The sequence below is a fragment of the Bos javanicus genome, chromosome 4 (assembly GCF_032452875.1).
Source record: "Bos javanicus breed banteng chromosome 4, ARS-OSU_banteng_1.0, whole genome shotgun sequence".
NCBI lineage: Eukaryota > Metazoa > Chordata > Mammalia > Artiodactyla > Bovidae > Bos > Bos javanicus.
The window spans coordinates 95,975,599-95,995,340 of NC_083871.1; the positions used below are offsets into that span (position 1 = coordinate 95,975,599).

Genomic DNA, 19,742 nt, shown 5'->3' on the forward strand with positions numbered 1-19,742 from the left:
TATTCCCATGAGAAGTGGGCTTGGGTGCAGCACTTTGCACTGGGAGAAGTAGGGGGAGGGGCACTTCCAGCTGGCTTGGTGCCCAGGAAACCCAGAGTGGGGTCTTGGGGTCACGGTATTGTGACTGGGATGGCTCTGCGCCTTCCTGGGCTCAGTCTTCTCATCCTTAGGGATGATGAGATCGGTTTTTGGTTTCTTTTAGGCTCTTCACTCTAAATGGGGATGGAGGCCTACTTCCTTTAGGGCACAGAGACTCGATATAGATATGTGTGCATGTCATGTCCGACTCTTTGTGACCCTGTGGACTGTAGCCCACCAGGCTCCTCTGTCCAGGGGATTGCCCCGGCAGAATACTGGAGTGGGTTGCCATTTCCTCCTCCAGGGGATCTTCCTGACCCAGGGATTGAACCTATGTCTCTTGCTTCTCTTGTATTGGCAGGTGGATTCTTTACTGCTGTGCCACCTAGGAAGCCCGGACACAGAAATGGTGTGTGTCAAATATATAAACTCCCTCGATTCAAAATATTGAATAATTTTCCTTTAAATTTTCTTGCACAAATGAGTAGCAGGTAAATTTTAATATTTTGCTAGTAATGATGCTCAGTGATTAGAAGGTGGAAAGAAATTTAAAGAAATACTCAGAAAATAAAATGGATAAAGGCTTCACTTGCTGAGTGACTCAGAACATTTGTAGAACAATGATGTTCCTGTCATTTTCTCGTGCTCATTAAAATAGGCATGTGGAGATTTGGGGTCCATAGAGTTCTGTCTTTTCTCCGTAAAAGCGTCGCGTTTGTTTTACTTCTCCGTGCGACTGATTTTGGAGATAGACCGCCCTTTTCAAAAGTGTAGATCTTCTTGACTTCAGAACAGTGATACATTCAATCCTCACATTTTCATGACCAAATGGGGCACAGGATCGCGGATACATGTTGCCCGCTGGCTCGTATTGGCGGTGCTGGGGGAGAAGCGGCAGGCTGTGGGGGGTGGGATATGGATGTAGCATATCGATCTGGTTACCGTGCAGTTGAATAATTATGAGGGCATCATTTTTCTGCACTCGGCCAAAATTGCACGCAGAGCAGTCTGACGGTGCCCATTGGTCTGGACCGTTTTTCTTTATCAAAGCCACGGTGTTTGTCTCCTTTCCCTCGAGACTCATTTCAGAGGCAGATAACTTACTTCTAAGGTACAGATGTACCCCTTTTCACAGTCCCTCAGAAATCTCTCCTCAACTTTTCCTTCCCCGCATCTGGCAGAGTGTCCTGAGTATAACAGGCAGTCAATAAATATCTGGTGTGGCTGATGATGAGGGGGAGAGAAATTGAGGAAGCCTTTCATGGGTTTAGAATGGTGATGCTGTGCAATAGATTGGTGCGAGGGGTTGCTGGAAACATCCGATGATGACTGCTACAGCCCTATCTCCCTCGGTGAGCCTTTGATTGAACGGCGATAAAGGTATCATTTTGCTGCATTAGGAGGAAAAGGTATATGGAGATTTGACGTGCATGGTGTTTCATAACTTTCCCTTTCATCTGAGGCTGAATCATTTCTGAAATGGAGACCTAAATTTTAAGGCACAGAACATTTCAAGTTAAACATCCTTGAGAAAGCTCACTTCATGTTTTTTTTTCCCTGCCCCAAATGGGGAGTAAGAATATAGAAGAAACCTGTTACCTTTTGATAATGGCACTTCTGAGTCAGAGCATGGGGAGGGGTGGCTGCGGAAGGCCGCCTGACATCGCTGGCTTGTTTTTGTTTTTGATGCATTTAAGGGCTGGAACCCAGACAGTGAAATCTGCAGAGGGCGATGGTAGGGGGAAGCTGGAGGGTGATTTTGGGAAACGAGGATAAAGGGAAATCCTGCAGAGTGACATTTCTTGAAGCCCCATCATAAGACACACACTGTTCCAAAGAATAGGAATCCAAAGATGCTTATGGTCTCTGTTCCCAAGGAGCTCCTGGTGACGTGAGCGACATGGACCATGAAGAAAACGCTTCCAGCACAGACAAGTCCAGGGTGACACAGAAGGGAGTGCTGGACGGTGTGAAAGTGCAGAGGATGGGAACCTTATGCAGTTCAGGGGAGTCAGAGAAGCTTCCTGGGGGAGGCATATTTGCATTGCTGCTGCTGCTGCTAAGTACCTTCAGTCGTGTCCAACTCTTAGCGACCCCATGGACTGCAGCCTACCAGCCTCCTCCGTCCATGGGATTTTCCAGGCAAGAGTACTGGAGTGGATCGCCATTGCCTTCTCCGATATTTGCATTGAGTCAGTAACAGATGCTATGAGTTAGTCAGGCAAAGGCAGTGTGGGGCAAAGGTGGTGTAGGCTGGAGGGGGTGTTCTAGCAAAAAGAGAAGCACATGTGAGGGATATAGCAAGAGAGGTCGTGGCAAGGTGATTTTGGATCCAGGGAGAGGAGAGGTCCTGAAGAAGAGATGTCTGAGGGGGAAGTTAGATGCAGAAGTGAAATGACAGAAGCAGAAAAGGACAGCCTGTCTCAGCACCTCCTTTCCGCTGCCAATTTAATGCCAGGCTGGTCCTCTATCCTCACAGCCCACATTCTTTGCCTTGGCTGCACAGCATGCAGGATCTTAGTTCCCCAACCAGGGACTGAACCCTCACCCCTTTGCACAGGAAGTGTGGCATCTTAACCGCTGGACCGCCAAGGAATTTCCGTCATATCCCACATCCAATCAGATTCCAAGTCCTGTTGGACTTACCTGCAGGATCCTTCTAGGACCTACCATCACCGCGCCTCTTCACACTCACCTCCAACTTCATCCTCTCTGGCCAAGACCCTGACAGACCCCACCAACAGAGGGACCATAAATAACAGCAGCTGAAACACCCGAGAAGTCCATTTCTCTTTCACCGGGGACTGCCGTGTCAGCACAGCAGCTCTGTGGTGCCTGGCACACAGCGTCTTCTGGGTCCTCACTCTGCTGGTTCTGTGATGTTGCCCTTGTTGGTGAGACACCAGGTACCATAGAAGCTTAGCTGCAGGCCAGTCGGTGGAAGAAGCGCAAGCGGAAGGGAAGGCAGGCTCCCTCCTTGAAAAGCATCACCGAGAAGTTTGCACAAGTTCTTCTCACATCTCCCGAGCCACATGGTCCCACCTGTCAGCAAGGAGAGTCAGGGAATGTAGTTTTACTTAGGGTGCCCAAAAATTAAGTGATAAACTCAGGGTTCAACTAGTGAAAGAAGAGAAGGGTTATCGAGGGACAGCTGGTCACCCACTCCTCGTCTTGCCCTCTTTGCCCACTGTTTGCAAAACTCTGAAGGTGAAGGTCTTGGCATCCTGTCTACTATAAAACCACTCAGCTCTGTGTCCACCTCTCTGGGAACACGCTTGTTCCTGGGTGAGCCTCCAGGCTCCACTTGTTTGCTTGGGCTCTGCTTTTTGCTGGAGAAACAACAGAATATGATGCGAGGAAGATGAGACCAGAGTCAGATAATTCTGTAGCTATGGGACCAGGGGCTAGCTCTTCTAGCTCTGAGGCACTGTCGTCTGTACACTTTGGATAATAATTTAACTGGAGGACAAATGTAGATGATAACATAGGTAAAGGTGGTGTCCAGTAGATGTCAGTCATTACAGTAGCCTCCCTGCCCCACTCCCCTCTGGTGACACTGGTCACCCATCAGCTTGTGACTCTAATCCTTTCCCCACAGAGCTCCCCTCCAGGGGCACCTGGTTCACTGTCCTCATAAAGTTAAGCACCCCGTATCCTCTACTATGATGACTTTTACCCACGTCCACCTTCCCTGGCAGACTGAACTCTGTGGTCCCCACTGCCGCCAGAAAGATGCCTGCTAAAAGCAGGGGTCCATGTCAGTTAAACTGAAGTGGGTTGAATCAGGGCCAAGAAGCAGGTCATGCAGACCCAGAGGAGCAGAGGCTCAGAAACAGGAGCTGGTGCTCACGGCTGGGCGTCGTGCTCACTGCTGGATGTCTGGGGGCCAGCTCAGCTCTTACTGGAGGTCCATGCCTGTGGTGGGTGAGGTGGTCAGATTGGCAGGCAGAAGGAAGAGATGAGATCCAGGCAGGGAGACCTGGAGAGATAGGGTCACAGTGCAGGGAAAGCCCGCCCATATCAGGCAGGGTGTCAGCCCTGTGGAAGGAGGCAGTCCCTGAGTGCTGGGATCGGAAAGGAGGGGTCCTCGTTTGCAGGAGGAGGAATAGGGAATAGAAATGAGAGAATAGAAGGAAAGGCTCCTTCCCCATCAGTCTGGCCCTGGCGTAGGGTTCAGGAACAGCATCCTGTGGGAAAAGAGCAAAGACTGGCAAGGTGATGGGAGGAAAGGCGATTTCTGCATTTGGGTTGCACAGGGATGTGGTTGCACTGCTACAGCTTGTCCAGCAGAGGACAGGAGAGGCCCACGCATGAGGCTCAGACAGCGTGGGCTGTAGAGCTCCCGGAAGGTCTTTGGCCTCGGCTGCTGGGGCTGGGAGATCAGGAGAAATGATGGGGAGGAAAAGTCTTCGGCCAAGTCTTCTTTCAGAGACACTGTCTAGACAGGCATTTCTCAGCCCCTGGGCTATACAGAGCCTGGGAAATGCTGTGAAACAGGGTCACCTATGCAGAGGGTTCATTTAAAAGGTGACCCCAGGCAGTGCCAGTGAGCCCCAGGTTCTGAACTGCTGGTTTGAGCCTCCTCACCTGTCCGTCGTCTTCTAGCCCATGGTTCAGAAACAGAGATGATCTGTCCGCCCTCCCTAGCCTGGGTTGTTTCCATGGAAGGACATTGGTTTATGAGTGACGTTAGTGTGGGTGGAGTCCCACATCCCAGGCTCCACACCTCAGATCTTAGGACCTCAACGTGTCTCCGTGACGGCATCAATCAAACCCTCTCCCGCCCCTGCAAATGGCGAGAGGACCCTGTCCTGGCGTCCAGTTGTGGGCAGTCAAGTGGGGGAGCTTTGAGCTGACGTCCCAGTCAGGCTCTGGTTGGGACTTACCCTCATCAATCTGAGACTCAGTTGTCACTTCCGAGAAGCGGAGGCTTGAAAACCAGCCCTTTCGCAGCTCCCTTAGGCATCCGAAATGAAATAATTGCATAAACACTCTTCGGAACGGTGAAGTGCCACAGCTATGGGATTTTTTGTCACCAATCATCTGTTTCAGGAGTGAAGGTTCTGTGAGGACAAGGATGGAGTCTCATCCATCCCTCTGGCTGTCTGGGGCTGAATGCTGTCTTAGCTGTTGGAAAGCAGTCCCCGAGGAAGGCATGGGCAGTGAGCGCCGGCTCCTTAAGGGACAGGGTCGGGTGGGGAAGTGGATGAGACCAAGACTGCTGCCCAGGTGCGACCTGAGACCGTGGATGTCCGGAGGGCAGGAGCTAAAGAGCCTAGAGTCCCCACGGAGGTGGCGCCTCCCGCTGAAAGCATTTCTGGAACCGACTTGGCACATTTGCAGGCTCATGATCCCTGGGTCGGGTAGATCCCCTGGAGGAGGGCATGGCAACCCACTCTAGTATTCTTGCCTGGAGAAGCCCATGGGCAGAGAAGCCTGGCAGGCTACAGTCCATAGGGTCACACAGAGTTGGACATGACTGAAGCGACTCAGCATGCATGCACACACGCAGGTAAGCTCATCTGGCCCAGGTTGGCAGGGAGGGGTCAGGGATGGCAGGTGTAGGCCAGGCTCCTAGTGCTGGAAATGAGCCCCAGAGCTGCCGCTGCTGGGAGCTGGGCTGTGTTTTCTGCCAGGCAGCCCCTCTTTCTAGCTGGTGGGAGCATCTGATTGTAGCCCCTGCTTGGAGAGACCACTCCATAGCTCATGAGGGTTCTGAATTCCTCAACTTGTCTTCCTTCTTCCTTGAGAGCAGACGTGTGTGGGGGCGTTCATAGGCTCCGACAAGTCCCATTTCCTCACTAATAAATATTCCTCCTCTCCTCTCTGAGCACTAAAAAAAAAAAAAAATCCAGAGGATGAACAAGTCGCCCATTTGTCACCTGCTCCTCCGACCAGACTGTAGGATACATTTTGCTGTTGCTTGTGGCCGACTCAGAGAAGCAGGGATGAAGGATGCGTTTGTTTCTTTCCAATCAGTTTAATTCTGCTTGGAAAGGCCAGCCCTGTGCTTGACCCTGGCCTGGTGAGAGCCGGGGGAGGTGCAGGAGGAGGCGGAGGGCAGTGCTGGGCAGGGGGCTCAGGCAGGAGACCAGGAAGCAGGGAGGGTGGGGAGAGTGTGGATAGAGGTTGCCGACACTGATCAGGGGATGCTCTGCCCCCCAGGGAGAAGACAAGAAGGTTCCCAAACTGAAAGGATGTGGGCTGGCAGAGAGCCCAGAGCCTTTGGCTACCTTTACCTAAGGACCGTGGCTCCTCCCTAGGGATGGCCATGCTGGTCACTTGGTACAGGATCGTGATGTCCAGTAAGCAAACCATTCGCGCTCCAGCCTTGCAGCCACTAGCCCAGGATGTCTGCATCCTATGGGCTGTCCGGGGAGGAGGGGCGGTCTCCGTGCTCTGAGATGCTTCTGTTTTCTCTGATCTTTGCTCATCCCTACTGAAGGTGCTTTTCAGCCTTTTACAGAGAACTCAGACTGTGGCCAGATCCGGGCCTCTCCTAGACCACACCTGGCCATAGCCAGGTGACAAGCCGGGCCTTGGCAGTGTGGGGGCGTGTGTTTTTGTCAGGATGGGACCTTGTAATCACAGATGTTCTGGGACCTCTCACAGGGGTCCCAAAACACTTGTTTAAATGATCTTTCAGAGCCCTGGGCCAGGAAGGCAGACCCCATGTTGGGGGTCTCATTTCGCACCTGGCTGTGTGATGTGGGTAAGACCCCTTGGGTCTCCTCCTTTCTCATCTGCAAAGTGGAAGGAAACCCACCCTGCCCTGTCTTGCCCTTCGGGTTGCTCAGATTCGGGGTGGTTATCCATGTACGTGAGTCCCTCTGGGTCCCTTGAAGAATGTCTACATGGAGTTGTTGTTACGGTTACTCTTCTGGGGGGCTGGGGACCTCCCTCTCTCTGCTCTCCTTCCCCCTCTCATTTTCTGGGCTGCCTGTTCCCACTCTGCAAGCTGGCCCCTCTCCTGGACATGGCCAGTCCCACAGCCCCAGTAGGAGCCATCGAGCCAGTGTCTTCCTGGGTGAGGCTGAGTGGAGGAAGGGAGGTTGTCCTGGCCTGTGCTGTCTTCTTTGACCTCAGCCTGGAATATTGTGGGACTTCCCTGATAGCTCAGTTGGTAAAGAATCTGCCTGCAATGCAGGAGACCCTGGTTCGATTCTTGGGTCAGGAAGATCCAAACCCCTGGAGAGGGGATAGGCTACCCACTCCAGAATGCTTGGGCTTCCCTGTGGCTCAGCTGGTAAAGAATCTGCCTTGCAATGTGGGAGACCTGGGTTCGATCCCTGGGTTGGGAAGATCCCCTGGAGAAGGGAAAGTGTACTCACTCCAGTATTTTGGCTGGAGAATTCCATGGACTGTATAGTCCATGGTATATTCTGAAAGCTGCCAGCAGGGGGCAGTAGCACCTCACACCTTGACCTCTCACCTGCGCTCCCTCGCTGGGACCAGAAGGCCCAGTCGGTGAGCACGCGTGCAGCAGGCAGGTCAGGAGTGAATTGCCGACCTGGGCTGAGTGTGATGGGCTAGCTGAAGGCCTGGTGTCACAGGACCACCCGAGAGCCAGGCCTGGAAACAAGTGCTGACCTTTTTGGAGAGCAGGAGCTTGGGAGGTGATGTCCTGGATGATGCTGACCAGCAGTGAGGCCCCCCCACCTCCACCCCCGTGCCGTCCTCAGGGGCTTGCTTGTGTCCACTGAGCTCCCTGCCCCAATGGAGGGGCCACGAGGCAGCTCAGATGAGCACAGAGGATGGGATGGGAGCAGGCATGTGGGTCACCCGGCCGGGCCCTCCATGGCACCCTGCTGAGCAAGGGTGCCCACAGCACCCCAGCAGGCCTGGAGGCAGGTCCCCTGGCCTGGACCCCTGCCCCCTGCTCAGACCCCTGCCCTCCCGACATGAACCCCGGTTCCCTCCTGGCCCTGCTTCCGGGGCCCCTGCTCCTGCACTCAGCCATCTCCCTTCCTCTGCACTCCTGGGTGCTGCCGAGTCAAGAGTGAAAGTGGTGCCGGGTTCCTTCCCAGCAGTTATCCGGCTCCCTCAGCATCTGGATGTTGTCACAGGATGAGGCTCACTGTCCACAGGAACTCGGTCCAGGGCTTCTAGGGATTTGCAGCACCGCCTGCTGAGTGAGTCGGGATGGAACAGCGTGGACTTGTGTTTCGGTTGTGTTTTGCCCATAGGGGTTTTTTGAGGGCTCAGGGGGGCTTCAGGGCGAGGGCAGTATCGTTGTTTGCAGTTGTCATTGTTCCCTCCTCCATCAGAAACAGCAGGCAGTCACATCCTGAGCCTTGGCAATCACTTGGCTTCCCAGGGGTGATGGCAGGATCTCGCTCACAGGATCTGTCTCCCCAGAAAGCAGGAATCACATGCTGTCTTCTCACACCTGAGAAATACTCACTGCTGTGGAATATTCTGGGATGAGGGCATCAGGGTGTTTTGTTTTTTCCACTCTTATGCTTTCTGGTGTGACTGCCATTAAATTACTCATAGAGTAGCATGCATTCACTTCCTCATCGGTTCACTGGTATTTATTGAGCACCTACTAAGCACCAGGGCTTCCCTTGTGGCTCACCTGGTTAAAGAATCCGCCTACAATGGGGGAGACCTGGGTTTGATCCCTGGGTTGGGAAGAGCCCCTGGAGAAGGGAATGGCTACCCACTCCAGTATTCTGACCTGGAGAATTCCATGGCCTGTATAGCCCATGGAGCTGGAAAGAGTCAGACATGACTGAGCGACTTTCACTACGCACCAGGTGCCTTTTTTTAAGTTAGGGAGGGGGATTGGTGTCCCATTTCAGGTCCCATGAATAGTCTCGAGCCGCCCTCCTCTAATGAGAGCCAGCTGTACTCCAGATGTGGGGCTAGAAGGGTGAGCAGGACAGAGCCAGGGGACAGAGCTGGGCATGTATGTAGCACGGTAGAACGGGGAGGAGAGATGTTACAGATCTGGGAGGAGGAGGACAGATCAGGTAGGAGGCAGGACAGAGTGGGGAAGGAGACAGGATGAATGGGTTGGCTGGCCTGGGGACAGGCAGAGGGAAAGAGACAGGGACAGGGAGGAGGGGCAAGGCAGGCACGGCGTGGGGAGAGGCAGTGAGGAACACTGGACGGATGGGGGCCAGGGCTGGAGTGAGAGGTCCCCGGAGAGTCTGCAGTTCAGGTTCGGCACTGGGATCCCTGAGCAGGAAGTGATGGGGCACAGGTCAGACCCAGGGCCCAGCGCCCTAGAGGTCACAGCGATGACTGGCACCTGCCTGGGGGTGTATCCCTGAAAGCTAGACCGTCAATGTGCGGGGGCGGGGAGGGGGGGGGGCGGCCGGTGACCAGGTTCTCCGGGAATAACGTCATCAACACTCAAAGCCCCTGCCTTTGTGGAGCTCCTTCTGAAAGTAGAATGAGTGCAGGGTCAGTGAGGAATGTTCGTCTTCCGGCCTGTCCCTGCTCTAGGCAATTCCCCTCCATGCTCCCTGGCAGTCTTCAGCTAGGCTGTGTCCGCCTTTCTCTCATCTAAGTTTCACCACATACTAGCTCTGGGTCTCTTTCCTGAGGATTCCCCTGGTTGATAGGAGAAATTTGAATAAGTTACAGTGTTAAAGACTCTTAATGACTCAAAGGATGATGCCTTCCAGGTAACCTGTATTCTCTGGAATCATAAAACCTTAAGACTAGAACCGCAGGCAGCCAGGCAGGGCCAGTGGGAGGATAATGTGGGAAATTTGGGCTCAAGGTGTGTCAGACTTCACCCTGCAGGTGGCCAAGCTGTCTGCTTAGAGGACCAGCTCCTCCTTGTCCATGCATCGGCACCCCATCTTCAGGATCTCCAAGGACATCTCCGGGGAAGTGGGTTCTACTCTTCTCTCATTGGTTCTAAGGTTCCTAAGAGACACATGGATACCCTGATGCCTAAGGGCCCTCTCCCTCCCTACTTCCCCCACTGAGTGGTGTCCCCTTCCAGCCCTGGTAGAGGTAGACAACATTTGAAATTTTTTCTTTATTTTGTGAAGATTCTTTCCAAGTCTCTCTTTCAGCTCTTTCCTCCTCAAGTTCAAAGAAAATCAGGTTCCTTTAACCTTTCCTCAAGCATCTTGCTCTTTAATCCCTAATCATTTTTGCAATTTCTGTCCTCTAAATCTTTTCCAGTTCTTGCTTCTCAAGTGAAACCTTAAATTGGACATCTTAGGAGTTTGGGGATTTTAATGGGGTGATTGCTTCTTGGTTCTCATCTAATGTTCCCACATAATAATGATAAAAAATGAATGTTTTCATTTTTTTCTCCCATCTGTCAGGTTGCAGAGTTTCTTGTATGTATCTTAATTTGATCTTCATAACAACTGGCTTGTGAGGAGGCCATTATCATTCCATTTTACGTGACAAAAACTGGGCTCAGAGAAGTTAAGTCATTTGTCCAAAGTCACACACACGGCTAGTAAGAGCCAGGCAGGGTTGGGGAATAATGGTACCAAAGCTGACTTTTGTAAATGTGGAAATTTGTTATGAGTCCAATTTGAAAGTCTTAATAATTCATGCAAAGGTTTTGCACTGTGCTTTATACAAAACCCACATTTGTTTTGCTGTAAAAATAACATTTATTATTTTGATGAGCTTCAGGATAGAATTGATGCTCTGCGGAGACAGGCCATGTCTAGGCTGTGGCCTCAGGTCCCCAGGGAACACCTATGTACACCCCTGGGCTTCACACACCCCAAAGGGAAATTTCTGCTCTCTGAATCCTGAGACTTATCTTCTAGCATCTCCACATAGCTGGACAACTTTATAGGTGTCTTTTCTTCTAGAGCACCAGTTCCTCAACTTCTAAGATGGGAAAGATTTTTTTTCTTAGAGCCGTTTTGAAGAGAATGTGAAATAATAGCTATGAAAGGACCTGTGAAGTGCAAAAGCATAGCATTCTTGGTGAACATTTGCATTTTGACATCAGAGGCCGTTTGGGCTACACTGAGCCTCTGATTTATTCTAGCCCTAGATTTATTTTACTACATTTGGACAGATTTATTTTACATAGAGTTTCCCCCCCCCCCCCAATGTTTATTTGGCTGCACTGAGTCTTAGTGGCAGCATGCAGGATTTTTCAGTTCAGTTCAGTTGCTCAGTTGTGTCCAATTCTCGATGACCCCATGGACTGCAGCACGCCAGGCCTCCCTGTCCATTACCAATTCCTGGAGTTTACTCAAACTCATGCCCATTGAGTCGGTTATGCCATCCAACCATCTCATCCTCTGTCATCCCCTTCTCCCCCCACCTTCAATCTTTCCCAGCATCAGGGTCTTTTCAAATGAGTCAGTTCTTCACTTCAGGTGGCCAAAGTATTGGAGTTTCAGCTTCAGCATCAGTCCTTCCAATGAATATTCAGGACTGATTTCCTTTAGGATGGACTGGTTGGATCTCCTTGCAGTCCAAGGGACTCTCAAGAGTCTTCTCCAATACCACAGTTCAAAAGCATCAATTCTTTGGCGTTCAGCTTTCTTTATAGTCCAATTCTCACTTCCATACATGACCACTGGAAAAGCCATAGCCTTGACTAGATGGACCTTTGTTGGCAAAGTGATGTCTGTGCTTCTTAATAGGCTTTTTTTTTTAAGTTGGTTTAAGTTGGTCATAACTTTCCTTCCAAGGAGCAAGCGTCTTTTAATGTCATGGCTGCAGGCATGTGAACTCTTAGTTGCAGCATGTGGGATCTAGTTCCCTAACTAGGCATTGAACCTGGACCCCCCGCATTGGGAGCGCTGGGTCTTAGCTACTGGACCACCAGGGAAGTCTCTTATATAGAATTTCTATTTAGCCCCATCTCCATTTCCCAGAGTCCAAATGAAGTCTTTGTTTCCCTGACTTGATTCCTATGCCTGGTTAATAGGATTTCCCTCCGAGTGGGGAGTGGGGCATGGGTGGCTACAGGGCAGAGGGGGTGTCCCTGCCCATGAGAGCAGATATAGGGGCTCCTAAAGTTGGGACTGTCACAGAGCTCTCACCCTGCCTGAACAGAAGCATCTTTCAAGTCCACATATGGAGCGTGCCATGCAGTGAGGCTGCTTATGGAGACAGGAGATGATTCCACACGCAGCAGTCAGTGAACATGTATACAGTGCCTGCTCTGAGCTGGATACCGTTCTACGGTTTGAGGGATATCAGTGAGCCCAGCGGACGATTCCTTCCCTCAGGAGTTTGGATTCCAGTGTGTATGTACATACAGTGTAAACATAAGTAAAGCGGTGTCTGACTCTTTGTGACCCCGTGGACTATACAATCCATGGGATTCTCCAGACTGGAATACTGGAGTGGGTAGCCTTTCCCTTCTCCAGGGGATCTTCCCAACCCAGAGATCGAACCCAGGTCTCCCGCACTGCAGATGGATTGAGCCATTAGGGAAGCTGCTGCTGCTGCTAAGTCACTTCAGTCGTGTCCGACTCTGTGTGACCCCATAGACAGCAGCCCACTAGGCTCCCCTGTCCCTGGGATTCTCCAGGCAAGAATACTGGAGTGGGTTGCCATTTCCTTCTCCAATGCATGAAAGTGAAAAGTGAAAAGTGAAAGTGAAGTCGCACAGTCGTGTCCGACCCTCAGCGACCCCATGGACTGCAGCCTTCCAGGCTCCTCCGTCCATGGGATTTTTCAGGCAAGAGTACTGGAGAGGGGTGCCATTGCCTTCTCTGATTAGGGAAGCTATGAATAAGCAAATTACAGAGTCTGTTGGAGAGAAAGAGGACAGGAAGCAGAGTTAGGGGCTTTAAGGAATGTTGGGTAGTGGATGCTACCTGAAAATGGGAGTCAGGATGAGCCCTCGCCAGGAAAGTGAGGTTTGCACGGCCTCCTGCAGGTCTCCATCTGGAGTCAGTCAAATGGATGTCTGAGGGAAGAGAGGTCCAGCCATGGGACCAGATGGAGCAAAGGCATTGAGGCGGGAATGGACCTGGTGTGTCTGAGGAGAATCAAAGCAGTGGTGTGGCTGAGGCGGACAGGAGGTGAAGAATAGCAGAAGAGATGCGAGGGGACTAGGGGAGCGCACAATCTATCTAGAGCCTCCTTGGCTTGTCCTTTTAAGTGAAATGGGAGCTTCCTCAGGGTTGCAGACAGAGACATGACATCATGTGACATCTTTCCAGCTTAGCCATGCCCACATCCCACGCTAGTTCTCTGGGTGAAGTTCACAGGTTCTGGGAGTCAGGAGGGAAGTAGTTCTGCTGAAGCCATGTGGTCCGAGAGAGGGGAGAGGCAGTTGCTGAGAGGAGAGTCAGGTAAGCCCATGACTGTGCCATGAGAGGGAGACTGGATCCTCGGAAGACAGACACAGGGACTGTCCACCACCCTCCTGTGGGTTAGCTGGTGGGGAAGTAGGACCTGGGCATAACTAACACTCCAGGAAAAGGCCCTAGGAGTTCAGAGAAGGATGCCATTAATACAGATTCTGAGGAGTCAAGGTTTAATTATGGAGGATGTCATTTAATCTGGGACTTAGACAATAGGGTTTGGATAGTCGGCTATGAACAAAGGGGCAGACTGTGTGCTGGAAATAGCTGAGGTGTGCACTGGGGTAGAAGAACAAAGCAACGGCAGTGATAACTGGTTCTGCTTCATGTGAGTGTAGGATGTGTGAGGGGAAAGGTGGAAAGGTAGGCTGGTTCCTGAGATCCTCAAATACCGTTTGGAATACAAGCATGACACCATTATTTTATGTTTGAAGAATAAGGACATAAACTTGCCAGAATTCTAAAACCACTCAGTAAGGAAAGAGAGAGAGGTTAAGAACCAAATTCAGAGACATGTGTTGGGTTGAGGGTTTTGTTTGGAAGATAACTGTGCGGAGAACTAGTAATCAAGTCATCTCAAGAAACAAGACCACATGACCAAAAACATGGAGAAAAAGAGGCAGTAGAAATAAACCCATAGAAGAGGCACGTCTTAGAATGAGGAGAACTGGACATTAAAAATGGACATATTCAGGACGTTACATGAGAAGATGGAGAACTTCAACAGAGAACTGAAATCTATAAACAGAAACAAGGAAAATTCTAGAGCTGAAAAATATACCATAGGCTAGGCTGGGTTTAACAGTAGATTTGATAGATATGAAGAGAATAGGGATTTGAAAATACCCAGATAAAGAAAAAATGTAAAATTCAGAAACGAGCATAAGAAATAGAAGGAATATAGTGAAAAGGTCTAACATACATGCATTGAAAATCCCAGAAAGAGAGGAGAGAGATAATGGGGCAGAAACAATGTCTAAAGAAATAATAACCAGGGATTTTGTGAAAGTGATGGAAGACAAGCTATGGGCTCAAGAAGCACCATGAACCTCAGGCAGGATAAATACAAAGAAAACCCATATTATCTAGGCTCATCAGAGTAAAATGGCCAGACACAAAGGCAAAGATTTGAAAAAAATCTTAAAGACAGCCAAAGAGGGAAAAATGTATGTGACCTTCAAACAAACAGAAATAAGATCCACAGCTGTCTTCTCACCAGAAATGATGGAAACCAGAAGACAATGTAACACTGTCTTTGAAGTGCTAAAAGAAAATAATTGCTTCAAAAGTTAAAGTGAAATGAAGCATTTTGGGGTAAACAAAAACAGAACCCCTCACCTGAAGACCTATCCTAAAGCACTAAAAATATTCTTCAGACTGCAGGAAAAGGATTCCGGAGGGAAGACCAGGAATACAAGAAGAAATGAAGAGTGAGGGGGTAGATAAATAAATCTACACGAATATGGACTGCATAAGACAACCACAAGAGTTACTTTTTATGAAGTGTATGTTATGTTCCAGGAAATGCATAGACATTATTTTATTTGTTCTTCACAACAATCCTATGAATTTGGTTCCCGTTTGAAACATGAAACTGAGGCTTAGAGAGTAAATGTAGCTTGTTTGAGCTTGAGTCTGTCGCCACCAAGTCTTTGCTTCTCTAAGATGTGCTTTTCTGAAGGGTCAGTGGCTGATCTCCTGAAGTTCCAGGGGGAACTGCTGAGTGGGGCTCCACCTGGGTGAGTCGCAGTGGCCATCATTTCCACGTACTTCCCTCTCACTTTGGAAGAGTGACCCAGAGTAGCTGTGGATGTGGGCACAGCAGCTGGTTGGCCAGCTCCCTCTGTGGGGCTGGTGAGTTCCTTCTGCTTCAAACAGCAGCCATTCTTCTCTCCTCCCGTGGAGGCACTAGCCATCCCATGGCCAGGGCAAGACCCAGAAAAAATCTTGCCCTGGCCATGAAGGCTTTCTTGATATCTCCATTTATTCACTCCATTTAACCTATCTGCAAATGTAGACATCAGTATTCCTGGCTGGGCCAGACGCAGGCAAAAACGAGGACCATGTGAATCTGAAATGGCCCAGGTAAATGTTGGATCTCTCAGCAAATTTAGACATCAGTACCTTATTGAAGAGTTCTCAGTTTCTTATGTGATGGCTCTTCTCCCTGCCATTAGATTGTAAGATCCTGGAAAGCAGAGACCAAAGCTAGTTTGTTGTTGTTGTTGTTTTTTTTTACCTGCCAATGTGCTTAGTTTGGCACCTGGCACTTAGCATTCAGGCAGCTATTACTCATTGACTGCTTAATTACAGGCCACCCTGTCCACCACTGGCAGTGAAGCCAGAGCCAGTGTTTTGGCCAGGAGTACCATGTGAACAATTGCAGAGCATTTCAAGTTGCCTTGAATTTAGCAGAGTTGTTGAATTCAATGAGGTCTTATCAGGGCTAAGTTTACACAGCATCAAGGAGTCTGGATTGAAGTGTGAGCAGTGGACTCTGTGAGTTTTTGGATCATCAACCAACCAAATTCCCAAGCACTACCAAGAGAGGTTATTTAATAGAATTTGACTTTCTCATAGGATCATCTGTCAAACTGATTTGTGAGTGGCATCATAGTCAAGCCACTCCAGGTGCCCTCCTCAGCCACATCGCTCTGAGCCCCACCTGCATCTTCCCTGTTGATTAACCACTGATTTTTAATCTCTTTCTCAGTGCTGATATTCATAGAAGTCTAGACACATCTGTGGGTAGGGAGGACACCCGCAAGTGTACCCATGGTGAATATTAATGAGTGTTCTGTAATGAGACTGGGACACCTGTGCACCAGTGGGAGTGTAGAGGCAGAAAACAACAGTTGGAGGAAGATGGAAGAATACAAAGCATACGTGATATCCTGGTTGGGCAAGATGCAGGCAAGGAAGAGAGCCGCAGGTCTAAAATGGCCCAGGTAGATTTTGGATCTCTGTTAGCTTGGCAGAGGTTGGGTACAGAGGAGTGCAGTGAAGTGACTACAGAAAGAGTCAAATCTGAAATTTATTGAGGACCTTGTCATGTTCAGCTTGGTGTTGAAAGGCAGCTACGAGGGAGAGAAATATCTCCCGTGCAGTCCTCAGATGAGGGTGAAGGGAGAAAAGGCAAAGTACAAATGTTTCTGAGCTCAAGCTGTAACATCCAGGGGTCCATGCACCTCCTTGTTTCACCTGTGATTCTGGTTTATATTTCATATAACTTGAGCTTCATTGGAGAAGGCAATGGCACCCACTCCAGTACTCTTGCCAGGACAATCCCATGGACGGAGGAGTCTGGTAGGCTGCAGTCCATGGGGTTGCTGAGAGTCAGACACGACTGAGTGACTTCACTTTCACTTTTCACTTTCATGCATTGGAGAAGGAAATGGCGACCCCCTCCAGTGTTCATGTCTGGAGAATCCCAGGGACAGGGGAGCCTGGTGGGCTGCCATCTATGGGGTCGCACAGAGTTGGACACGACTGAAGCGACTTAGCAGCAGCGGCAGCAGAGCTTCATTGGGGAGGAGGACATTTTCGACTCCCAGCCCCACCTGCCCTTCATAAATAGCCAACCACAACAATGAGTTGTATTTCCCTAATTAAGGCCTAATCATACACATATATGTGCACACATGCACACAGATATTCATTCTTTCAGTCAAAATCTGCAAAAACTGGTTGATCTAGGACATTTTTTAAAATTATAAACATTAACAAAAAAATCTTGCTGGGATTTTGGTAGAAATTGTATTTAATCTGAGTATCAATTTGGGGAGAATCAACACCTTTGCTATGTAGAGTCTTTTAATCCATGAACACAGTATGTCATTTAACTAGAGCTTTGATTTCTTTCATGAGTGTTTTGTAGTGTATAACATGTAAGTTTTACACACCTTTGAAAGAATTATACCTATTTAATTTCTTTATGAGTTATTGTAAATGGCATACGGAGAAGGCAATGGCACCCCACTCCAGTACTCTTGCCTGGAAAACCCCATAGGCAGAGGAGCCTGGTAGGCCGCAATCCATGGGGTTGCTAAGAGTCTGACACGACTGAGTGACTTCACTTTCATTTTCACTTTCATGCATTGGAGAAGGAAATGGCAACCCACTCCAGTGTTCTTGCCTGGAGAATCCCAGGGACAAGGGAGCCTGGTGGGCTGCTGTCTCTGGGGTCGCACAGAGGCGGACACGACTGAAGTGACTTAGCAGTAGCAGCAGCAGTAAACGGCATATATAAAATTTCAATTTTGATTTCCACGTGTTCATTGCTGGTATGTAGAAATAGAGTTGATCTTCACATGTTGATCTTGTGCCCTCTGACTGTGCTGAACTCATTAGTTCTAGGAGTTCTTTTCTTCTTTCTTTTCAGTAGGTTCTGTAATTTTCTGCCCAGATGATCATGTCACGTCGCTGCACATTGGGACAGTTTAATTTCTCTCTTTGTGCTCTGCATGGGTTTTATTTCTTTTTCTTGCCTTAGTGTGCTACCTTTAAGTTTTGGTATTATGTTGAATAGCGGTGGTGGCAGTGGTCAAGCCCACTTGCTTTCTGATCTTAGAAGGAATGCATTCAGTCTTTCACTATTATGTATATTGATTGTATCTTTTTTTGTAGATGTTGAGGAAATGCCCCTCTATTTCTAGTTTTCTGAAAGTTTTTAATCATAAATGTGCTGAATTTGTCAGTGTACGATTTTTCTTCTTTTGTCTGTTTGTATGTAAATTACATTGATGGATTGAGTTTTAAAATATTAAACCAATCTTATATATATTTAGACTTACTGTATAGCACAGTAGGGTTTCCCAGGTGGCTCAGTGGTAAAGAATCTGCCTGCTAATGCAGGAGGTGTGGGTTCCATCCTTGGTCTGGGAAGATCCCCTGGAGTAGGAAATGGCCACCCACTCCAGGATTCTTACCTCGGAAATCCCATGGACAGAGGAGTCTGGTGGGCTACAGTCCGTGCGTCACAAAGAGCTGGACATGACTAAGTGACCGGGCACACACACAGTAGCCAAGGCAGTGCAGTGTTGGTAGAGGGATAGACTCATAGACCAGTAGAATAGGGTAGAGAACCAGACAAGTGCGACCAACTGATTTTTGATAAAGGTACAAAAATATTTTAATGGAGAAAGCATAGTCTTTTCAACAAATTGTGCTAGGGTAATTGGATATCCATAGGCACCCCTCCCCCCACCCAAAAAAAGGAATCGACTTAATATTACACCTTATGCAAAAATTAGCTATAATTATAATAAAAAGTGGAATATATAGATTTAAATATAAAAGATAAAACTACAAAACACTTAGAAGAAAATATAGGACCTGGCAAAGAGTTCTTAGACATGACACCAAAGCATACATAAAAGAAAAAAAATGGATAAATTGAACATCATCAAAATTAAAATCTCTTGCTTTGTGTCAGGTCTTGTTAAGAGAACGAAAAGATGAATTACAGACTGGGAGAAAATATTTGCAAACCCCATGTCTGATAAAGAACTTATGTCTAGAGTATATGAAGAAATCTTAAAACAACACAAAAAAGCCAAGCAATCGAATTAGAAAATGGACAAAAAATATGGAGAGACATTTCATCAAGGAGGAAACAGAGGTGGCAAGTAAGCACATGAAAACATGTTCAACATCAGCAATTGTCAGGGAAATGCTGTTAAGACCATGATGAGATATTTCTACATACCTGTCAGCTAAAATAGAAAGAAAATAATGACAAGTTTAGCTGCTGCTGAGACTGTGGAGGACTTGGGTCTATCATACACTTCTGATGAATAAGGAAAAGGACCACTCTGGAATGTAATCTGACAATTTCTTAAAAGTTAAACATACTGGTGCAGCCACTATGAAAAACAGTATGGACGTTCCTCAAAAAGCCGAAAATGGAGTTGCCATATAATCTAGCAGCCCCATTCCTGGGCAGATATCTGAAAAAACTATAATCAAAAAGATTCATGTACCCCACATTCATAGCAGAACTGCTTACAACAGCCAAGATATGGAAGAAAACTAAATGTCCATTAACAGATGAATGGATAAAGAAGATGCAGTGTATATATGCAATGGAATATTACTCAGTCATAAAAAGAATGAAATAATGCCATTTGCAGCAATGTGGACAGACCTAGAGATTATCATACTAAGTGAAAGAGAAAGAAGTACTGTATGACATCACTTATATGTGAATGTAAAATTCACAGTCTAAAATCTGACACAAATAAACCTATCTACAAAAAAAGAAACAGACTCACAGACTTGTGGCAGCCAAGATGGGAGGGTGCTGGGGGAAGGATGGAATGAGAGGTTGGGGTTAGCAGATGTAAGCTATTATATATAGAATGTATCCTTAAATAATGTGACATATTGTTTTACATATTT

The 19,742-nt window shown here is 48.4% G+C and overlaps 1 long non-coding RNA gene across 1 annotated transcript; it reads right to left on the reverse strand.

Moving 5' to 3' along the window:
- Positions 1-540: 540 nt before the first annotated feature.
- LOC133246430 (uncharacterized) lies at positions 541-5,890 on the reverse strand. Its single transcript, XR_009736034.1, has 4 exons — positions 4,965-5,890; positions 2,774-3,120; positions 1,678-1,798; positions 541-1,565 (listed from the first exon to the last, which is right to left on the reverse strand). It is a non-coding gene; the product is annotated as an uncharacterized LOC133246430 (long non-coding RNA).
- Positions 5,891-19,742: the final 13,852 nt, after the last annotated feature.